This window comes from Phyllopteryx taeniolatus, chromosome 2 (genome assembly GCF_024500385.1).
Source record: "Phyllopteryx taeniolatus isolate TA_2022b chromosome 2, UOR_Ptae_1.2, whole genome shotgun sequence".
Lineage (NCBI taxonomy): Eukaryota > Metazoa > Chordata > Actinopteri > Syngnathiformes > Syngnathidae > Phyllopteryx > Phyllopteryx taeniolatus.
The window spans coordinates 17,213,718-17,224,368 of record NC_084503.1 but is presented as its reverse complement, the minus strand read 5'-3'; positions in this window follow the sequence as shown (position 1 = coordinate 17,224,368).

Here is a 10,651-nt window from a genome sequence, read left to right as displayed (position 1 = left end):
GATGAATGAGGAAGTGGCATTTTCACCAGATGCCCACTGCATTGCCTCCTTATACAGCGCTCGCATTGCATCACATGACCGACACATTGTATAGTCACATACTGTGATGACGTACTCAGCTTTCTCCTTGGTTCCTCAATACCCCCATCTTTAAAATACAGAACATCTATGTTGCCGCCTTCTTGATCGATTTTGCAATATAATTCAACGCATCATCTAGTCATCTAGGTCCATTTGTTCGAGCAGACACTGTTCCACGGTCGCCATTGTTGGTGCTTTGTTCCTTGTTCCGAAGAGTAAAAACGGCTACCGGAATTGGCCATAAAATGCAGAGGAAACTCTACCCCACATTTTCAAAACAGTGCGTGTGGGTTGTGCTCGAGTGGAAAGGAAAACTGCGCGCGGGATAGCCACAGAGATGTCAGCATGGTCACCGCCCGTGCGAGTGTAATGAAGCCTTAAGGATGCTTGGTGTTTACATAGTGGGGGACGGAAAGTTTACGCCCAAACGTCTTGACGTCAGGAAGATAGTTTTCAGCCCCGCCCACAAAATCAGGAAGATTTAGAAGGTGAAAAACAGTTTTAAGCCATCCATCCATTTTCTGGACCACTTATCCTCACTAGTGCTGGAGAAAATCCCAGCTATCTTTGGTCGAGAGGAACCCTGAACTGGTCGCCAGCCAATCGCAGGGCACATATAAAACACAACCATTCACACTCACATTCACACCTACGTGCAATTTAGAGTCTCCAATTATTACGCAAGTTTTTGGGATGTGGGAGGAAACCGGAACACCTGGAGAAAACCCACGCAGGTACTGGGAGAACATGCAAACTCCACACAGGTGGGGCCAGGATTTGAACCCCGGTCCTCAGAACTGTAAGCAGCCATATCTCAAAAATTTAGTGGTATATTGTTTTCAGTCTCAGCACATGTTTTCAGCATGTATCTTCAAACATATGTAGTTACAAACAAAACAAGGATTTACGTTTTGGGGCACTTTCAACACTCCTGAAACAAATGAGAATTTGCATCCACTCGTGCTGCAATTAGTAATCAAGTATCCTACTGACAATTCTATCGAATAATCAAGTAATCAGATAAAAATATATTTTAGTTCCGTGAAAGTGCAATTATGAAAACGCAAGAGAAAAGGAGACATTTCACTTAATAATGTACAACCATTTGACTTATTCTTTTCGATAATTAACAGTATTTTTCCTAAATTCACAATGTGCATATAGCAGGAAACTGCATTTCCCTGTCTACAAACATTTTTAGTGAGGCAATTTCAAACACAAATAAAAATTAATAAAACACAAATATAAATAGATTTTAGTTTAAACGTGGCATTTCTTGTATCAAAAACATAAGGCATTAAAAATAAATAAAAAGAGCAACACAAGTTTGTCAGTTCTCTATAAAGGCACAATTGTATCCAACTGTGGTATCTCAGTCAGAACACTGGGGGAACACTGTAAAAATATAACATCACAAAGAGGCGAAGAAGAAGAAAAGGCCCTTAAGACGAATGTAGCGTCATGTCGAATAAATGCTAGCAGTGTCCCGATCGGTTAATAAAAGCGAATTAAACAAAGAAATACAGGACTGATTCTTGAGAACACGACAACGAGTAAACCAGACTGCAATGAACAGGAAGCCCAAAAAGCGCACAGTCAGCCCGCCGTGTAACTGTTTACGTGATCGCTCACAAAGCTAGCTGCTAACAGGTTAATTGGGAACAGGTGGGTGCCATGATTGGGTATAAAAGGAGCTTCCCTGAATTGCTCAGTCATTCACAAGCAAAGATGGGGCGAGGTTCACCTCTTTGTGAACAAGTGCGTGAGAGAATAGTCGAACAGTTTAAGTACAATGTTCCTCAACGTACAATTGCAAGGAATTTAGGGATTTCATCATCTACGGTCCATAATATCATCAAAAGGTTCAGACAATCTGGAGAAATCACTGTATGTAAGCGGCAAGGCCGAAAACCAACATTGAATTCCCGTGACCTTCGATCCCGATTCGCATCCCGTAAGTGCAACTTGAAACTCTACTATGCAAAGCAAAAGCCATTTACCAACAAAACCCAGACACTCCGCCGGCTTCTCTGGTTCCGAGGTCACCTAAGATGGACTGATGCAAAGTGGAAAAGTGTTCTGTGGTCCGACGAGTCCACATTTCAAATCGTTTTTGGAAATTGTGGACGTTGTGTCCTCTGGGCCGAAGAGGAAAAGAACCATCCGGACTGTTATGGACGCAAAGTTCAAAAGCCACCATCTGTGATGGTATGGGGCTGTGTTAGTGCCAATGGCACGGGTAACTTACACATCTGTGAAGGCTCCATTAATGCTGAAAGGTACATACAGGTTTTGGAGAAACATATGCTGCCATCCAAGCAACGTCTTTTTCATGGACGCCCCTGCTTATTTCAGCAAGACAATGCCAAACCACATTCTGCCCTTGTTACAACAGCGTGACTTCGTAGTAAAAGAGTGCGGGTACTACACTGGCCTGCCTGCAGTCCAGACCTGTCTCCAATTGAAAATGTGTGGCGCATTATTAAGCGTAAAATACGACAACGCAGACCTCACACTGTTGAACAGCTGAAACTGTACATCAAGCAAGAATGGGAAAGAATTCCACCTACAAAGCTTCAACAATTAGTGTCCTCAGTTCCCAAACATTTATTGAATGTTGTTAAAAGAAAAGGTGATGTAACACAGTGGTAAACATGACCCTGTCCCATCTTTTTTGGAACCTGTTGCAGCTATACAATTCTAAGTTAAAGATTATTTGCTAAAAATAAATAAATAAAGTTTATCAGTTTGAGCATTAAATATCCTGTCTTTGTAGCGTATTCATTTAAATAAAGGTTGAACATGATTTGCAAATCATTGTATTGTTTTTATTTATGTTTAACACAACATTCCAACTTCATTGGAATTGGGGTTGTATATTAAACATCTAAATGTGGTAATAATATATACATTAATTAAATAAAAATATAGATATCAAAATATATTTTTATTTTGTTGGTAAAATAACTAGAAAGGACTCGAAACTCAAAGTGTAGGACTTGACTCTGGACTTGGATGTGTCGACTTGAGACTTGACTTGGGACTTGAGGGCAAAGACTTGAGACTTGTGACTTGCAAAGCAATGCCTTGGTCCCACCTCTGAGCTTTAGTATGCTGGGACACTTCCACCTCAGTGATGTTCAATGAGAACATCAACTGTATGATTACATCATTCTGAAATTCCTGTAATAAAATAAACATTTGCATGTTGACCTATTGAGAGAGCGAGAGAGAGAAAAGAGAGAGCTGGAGAGTGTTCGTTTCTCAATACTTTCTTTTCAAGTCAGTGGGCTAGAGTCCGAGTGAAGTCATGAGTCATTGCTGTTCAAGTCCAAGTCGAGTTGCAAGTCTTGTGACATTTGGTCAAGTTGAGTCTCTTATTCTTCTTTTTTTTCCGGCTTGTCCTGTTAGGGGTCGCCACAGCGCATCATCCTTTTCCATGTAAGCGTATCTCCTGCATCCTCCTCTCTAACACCAACTGCACTCATGTCTTCCCTCACTACATCATCAACCTTCTCTTTGGTCTTCCTCTCATTCTCTTGCCTGGCAGCTCCACTCTTCTAGCAATATACTCACTTTCTCTCTTCTGGATGTGTCCAAACCATCAAAGTCTGCTCTCTCTAACTGTGTCTCAAAAAAATCGAACCTTGGCTGTCCCTCTGATGAGCTCATTTCTAATTTTATCCAACCATCTTCATTTCCGCCACCTCTACCTCTGCTTCCTGTTGTCTCTTCAGTGCCACTGTCTCTAATCTCTACATCACAGCTGGCCTCACTACTGTCTTATAAACTTTGCCCTTCATCCGAGCAGAGACTCTTCTGTCACATAACACACCTGACACCTTCCTCAACCCATTCCAACCTGCTTGGACCCATTTCTTTACTACATTAGCACACTCACCACTGCTCTGGACTGTTTTTGGTAAGCAGTGGTTTTTGCCTTGGAACTCTGCCATGGATGCCATTTTTGCCCAGTCTCTTCCTTATTGTTGTGTCATGAACACTGACCTGCAGTTCTTTAGAAGTTGTCCTGAGTAGCCATTGTGGCCTCATGGATGAGTCATTGCTGTTCTATTGGGGTAATATTTGTAGGCCGGGTAATCCTCGGAAAGTTCACAAACGATTCCATAATTTTTCTATTTGAGGTTAATGAGTCTCCCTATGGTTCGCTGGAATCCTAAAGATTTAGAAATGGCTTTGCTTTGGCTTTTGGATCGTGTCATTTTGTTGCAACTTTTTTTTCAAAATGCAGGGTAGGTTGATTGAAGACTCTAAATTGCCCGTAGGTGTGAATGTGATAGAGTCGTCAATTAACCTACCATGCATGTTTTTGGGATGTGGGAGGAAACCCACACAGGCACGGGGAGAACATGCAAACTCCACACAGGCGGGGCGAGGGATTGAAACCCAGTCCTCAGAACTGTGAGGCAGACGCTCTAACCAGTCGGCCACCATCTCACCGTCCCGCCGGATAGATGGATATATATATATATATATTTATACACACACACACATACACGCTTGCCTCGCTTCTGCTTCCTCCTTTGCCGTTCGTGGTGCATCTACTGTGGGCGTGATGCAGGAGTGGGGGTCGGAGTTGTTGTAGGCAGCCAGACCAGACTGCAGTTCCATAGCGCCTCAATGAGAGTAGACTTTTAACTCCGTAAAAGTAGTTCTGCGTGTGTCGAGCAAACATCTACGACTGTATCTGTATCAGAGTGGACTTGGTGCGTGAGAGTTAACTGTTGCGATAAACCCGTATTTTAAGTAGGACTCCTGATATAGTTCGTTCGTTCACGAACGTTTCATTCAAAATAACAAATCTTTTCAGTTAACGTAATGAGCTGAATTCATTTATGAAATGATTTCGTTCTTTGAGCTCTGCGCCGTTAGCCAGCCGGACCGGAAACAGAAGCGTTCGAGCCGGCTGGGACCGGAAACGGAAGCGTTCTGTACAGTCTCGACGTGTCAATTGATACGCGCAGCTGTGTCTGTTTAATTCATGTTTGTTGTAAATTTTCATGAATGTATCCTGTGTGTAGTTTATATGTGTGTATCAATGTTATGGTATTAAATAATTTTAGAATTTTAGGTCCTGGGTAGCAGCCATATTTTCCAAGTTTTGAGCTGAAAAGGTTTCGGAAATCCTTTGCGTGTGATTAAGAAGAGTGCATGCCTATCTCCAGTGTAGAGCAGTGTTGCCCAACCTTTACTGAGCCAAGCAATGTTTTTATATAAGTAAAATCTCATGGCACCTCAATTCATTCACAAATTTACTTACTCAGTGTGAAAATTGGGTCTGTTTAATTGGACACAACGCTGATAGCCATGATAGAAGCCATTACTTATTTTGGCAACTGGTGGCTACACAGGTCTATTGTACCCGCTATCACATTCAAGAGCATTTAATTATTCTGTCTGATTGTCCCCAGACAACTTGGCCCTTAGGATCATTGGGACACACAAACCACTCCACCAAAATAAGGTGATGGCTCAGGGAGGGGGATATACTGTAACTACCTGGAAATCAAAACTGAAATATTAATCTCTTGTCTCATATTCATTTTTTGATGTCTACATCAAACATAACGCAATTTCCCCACAGATACACTTTTGAGGTGTGTTTATATACTGTACATTTTGATTCAAAGCACAGCATGCAGTAAGATAATTATTTTGAGTAGTTCTACCTACTACTGCGCATCACCTCTCAACAGGCATCAGAGAAAAGAAAAACATCAGGCCCATGTGAAAAGGAATCCACACAAATTGCCGCATTTTTAACTCATCTTGACAGAACAGAGACTCAAGAAGTATATTTTTTTCAGTTTAGCAACCACCATCTTGCTCTATGATCCGTGCATTATATTCCAGATCCAACTGTTCCTGTCTGGCCAGGAATTCATACTTGAGTGGGCAGATGATAGTGTGGTAAAAAGCCCCCGCCTGCAGTCTCAGGAGAGGCTGTGTGAGGCCTGCTGTTGTTTGGTTAGGACACAAGCTTGGACTCGGCCTATAGGTGGCTATTGTAATTCATTCAGCTTGGCGCACTGGTCAGGAATAAGCTCACCTCAAGGTCAGGAAGCTGTGAGTGGAATACTCATTGAGAAGACGGAACTTATTTTGACATCTCTCCAGATACTTCTCCATCTCCATGCTAATGAGAAGAGATTCTGCTACACCCACCAGTCTCTTTTATCAGGATGAAAACTGGTAATAACCCCCCTTTTTGTGGCAGTTTGTATCATATTTCATAAAGAATACATGCATTACCAAAAGTAACCAAAGAAGCCTTACGAAAAAAGATTTAAAGTCCCTGTAAAGTTAAAATAAATGTTTTGTAAATTTGACACACCACAGACACACCAAGTTTGAATGATTAAAGGAATCCCCAAGAATACAAAATGAAGCTTCATAATCATGAAAAATCATGCCGCTCTTTCCGTGCTAAAACCACGCCCTGCACAACTGTTAACTGTCAAATACCACACATCTTTCTTACGCCTACACATCCTGTTTGAGCTGTGAAAATATATCGACGAGCTCCTAGGATGATTGGGACACACAATACATAGAATACATTCGTATTGGGTAGCAGACATATTTTCCACTTTCTCTCCTTTATTCTTGCCCATTTCATCTCTTTGTAGCCTTCCGGTCCATGTACTTTGCGGGTATTCGTTTTTCCTTCTGATGTAGGAAAACAAAAAACGGGCAACGGCGTTATTTTTTTTGTTTTTGTTTTGATGTATGTAAACAACAAACGGTAAATGACCCTATTTTAATTTTTTTTTTAAATATTGAAGGAACCTGTGTTTTAAAATCTCCTATAACTCCCGTGGTTCCAAACGTGCTCGTTTTCATGAAAGAACTTCGTTCACAACAATGTATAAAAACCAACCAATTTATTCCTGACAGAGGAGTCTATACATTTGCAGAGCTCTGGGTTCGTAACTACCCTATCTTATCCTTAGCAGATAAAGTAGTCGAACTAAAACCATCTGATTTATACAATGTTTCAAACGGGCCAGTATGGAATCGCTGTCGTCTGATTGGTCCGTGGTCTAATCTGACGTCATCGTTGTTCTGCAGAATGATGACCATCTGATCTGGTTCCAGATGTCGCCTCCAGACTCCGGCCCACATTCCTGCATTCAATGTTTATAGTGGCTCCCCGCAGTTCTTTCTTCTTTGCCATCTGTTTCAAATTCCCCCTGATGGGGGGGTTTTCCTGCAATAAAAACTCCTACCCCCTATTCTGATTATACTGTAATCCACATCCTCTTCCAAACTAGTTAGACCCTGAAACTCTATATTATATTCTATTACATATAAAATTACATATTAGAATATAAAGTATTCTATATTCCCTTCAATCCCCCAAGTTGATCTTCTGATAATCAGAAGATCAACAACCCCTACACCTGCAGCCCATTTCACGACAACACTCAACAAAACCTAATTTAAACACAGCAAATTGAGAAAATAAAACTTGTGAAGGGGACACAAAGGCGTCGATCAAGCCAGCGAGCACGCTCATTGTCTCCCCGTCCTCCTTCAGCGGCAGCTGCAGATCTTGGCAGTGGGGGTTCTTCTCTTCAAAGGCCTTGAGAGCAAACCTGAGGACAAGTCTCCTGAGAAAATGAACACCCCCCACACCAGTCACTCTCCCAGGTGAAATCCGCCATATGGTTGATCTCCTGCTGAGAGAGAGGCTTGATCACATTGGGGGTTATCATAGAAACCAATGCACAAGTGCCTGTCCATTCCCCGGGCAGGAAGTCCCACAACAGAACAACACCACACATCCACCACAAATCAGACCTCATCTTACTTAATCGGGCCGCATCCTAATAATCCATAAAAAGTGTGAATTTACAAAACCACTGGATCCTCATTTTTTGATGCTGGTACTTTAGCAAATTTTCTCATTATCGGACTAGATGAACTTTTTGTCGGTCGTATCCAATTAATAATAATCTGTCCTAGTGGATCGGCCCCTGAGACATCTATACCCAAGGTCAAGACCGTAAAGGTCGCTACTGGTTTGCCCCACTCTCTCCACGGGGGCCAGTTATATCATACAAGGTCAACAATACGGGATGTCGGTCCCTCGGGGTTACTGAGTGCATACTACCGCTTTCCAATTTGATCCTGTCCTTCCACGCCAATTTCTATTCTTCGTCGCCTCCCAGTATCCCGGTTTCGAGTGGATAATCACCTGCTTCCAGCTGTAACACAATCCACCTGCTCGTTCGCTTTGAACCTATGGTTCAAAATAGATTCCTGTAACTATAATCAGGGAGATCACCAGAGTGATGATTATAACCTTCTTTGACCAGACATACAGGATGTACATATTTCCCCCTTTGTTAAATGACTAATTTAACACTAAAACACAGTATCCACACACAACACCATACACAAACAAGCAGGTCGTCTCCTTCGTCGGAGAGGCCCCTGACCAGACCTGCAAACAAACCCTTATATAAATTAATCACAACTCTGCAAAAGATACCCGTGCCAAAGGGATGGACTACATAATTCCTGTATACATACTCCAGAGAAGGGACAAGTCGGCAATTGTCATCCAACATTTATATTATTCCCCAACCAATTGTTAATTTGTCTCACAAAAGTGTTAATGTCAATAAACCAAGAATCACATAAAATCAGCGTTAAGTCAGCACACCAACATCCTGCAATACACTATCAAGCTCCATCCTCCTGGGCGTCCTGTTAAATAATGTTATTTCAACAAATCAGTCATACAACAGTCTGTAGACCGTATTCTCTCGTCAGTCCCACTGTCCTTGGTAACTAAAGGTCTATAGTCTCTTTCACGTGATCACATCCTTCACTACTCCTGTCAGCCAGCTCAGTAGTGCTCCATTTCTGGTTTTAATTACGACGACGCAAACATTAAACACAAAACATAAACAATTAACATGACATGACAAGCGAGACTTCACAGACAATAACATTAACCTGGACCCAGGAGTGAATGTCCTCTCTATACACCACACAGACAAAACTGAACACAGCACACTTATTGGTTGAACCATAACACCTAAACCACTACAGACCAGGCTTCTAACCATTGCATTAATTAAACGATCCTATTGTAAATCTCCCTGGCCCTTGCAATACCATAAACTCGTGAAACTCACACACGCCTGTCGTAAAGCTGCCACCCCCCAGCTGAGGACGCCTGTGTCTTGTCATAAACCATTTGGTGCCCCTTCCCTGCGAATTTCAGAGCTCTGGGTCTCAGAAGGACATCCCAGATTATTCTGTTTGCTATTTCCTCAATAAGAATTAACTTGTATTTATTAATCTATATATGATGCTTCACTATTACCGTTTTGCTCAAAAAGTAGTTCTCCGCTTGTCCACAAATTGTTGTAATCATCCTGATTTAGGAGACAGAATGCAAATAAATAAACCTCCTCAAAATTGACTTGCCAGACAGATGGAAAAATCCTCTTTGTCCTCCCTGCTCTAGTGCTGAATCTGGGGAGACAATCAAACAGATTAATCCTCATACCATATTAGCCATTCTCAAAAACTATACTGTATCAACTAAATATTGTAAGGATGTCTTTAGTTGACCGGTGTACCTCGCATAATTTTCTTGATCCGGTTTGTCACAAACAGGAACTTCTATTTATATCTATTTACAAAAACCACAGCCTCCCTGTATATTCCCAATTACAACCATCCTGCAATTTACTGGTGTGCCACTCCGTAAAAAAACCCACAAAATGATTCCCTCTGACACACAAGTTAACACATTTTTCATTACTTTGCAACCTATGTCAAAGCTCCTCTTCTAGGCATAAACAAGATTAAAGCCATCGTATGCGTTAATGTGCTTCTCACAATCCTCTATCACTTCAAGTGCTCTTTTAAGCATTCATACATTTTCTGAGCCGCTTCTCCTCACGCGGGTCGCAGGCGTGCTGGAGCCTATCCCAGCTGTCATCGGGCAGGAGGCGGGGCACACCCCGAACCGGTCGCCAGCCAATCGTAGGGCACACACAAACAAACAACCACTCGCACTCACAGTCACACCTCCAGGGAATCCAGAGTCTCCAATTTATCTACCATGCATGTTATTGGGATGTGGGAGGAAACCGGAGAAAAGCCACGCAGGCACGGGGAGAACATGCAAACTCCACACAGGCGGGGCCCGGGATTGAACCCCGCTCCTCAGAACTGTGAGGCTGACGCTCTAACCAGTCGTACACCGTGCCGCCACTCTCTAAGCAATATATATCAAATCCCATTCAGCAGCTCCCGTACTGTTTTCAGGCTTTTATCCCAGGCACGCAGAGCCGCTCTGGTCCGCTCTGCTCACCCGGAAATAGAAAGTCACGATGCCACTCTGGCTTGATCCCATCCGCCGGGTACACGCCTAAATTTATCTATTATTTAATTTATCTTCCAGAATATCATATGCATACCTATTTATACATACAATATGTATTCCTTATTTATTTAGTTAATAAATATAATGGGTACCCTTTGAAGCGCTTTGTAACTTTTTACATATATAGTCATATAATTG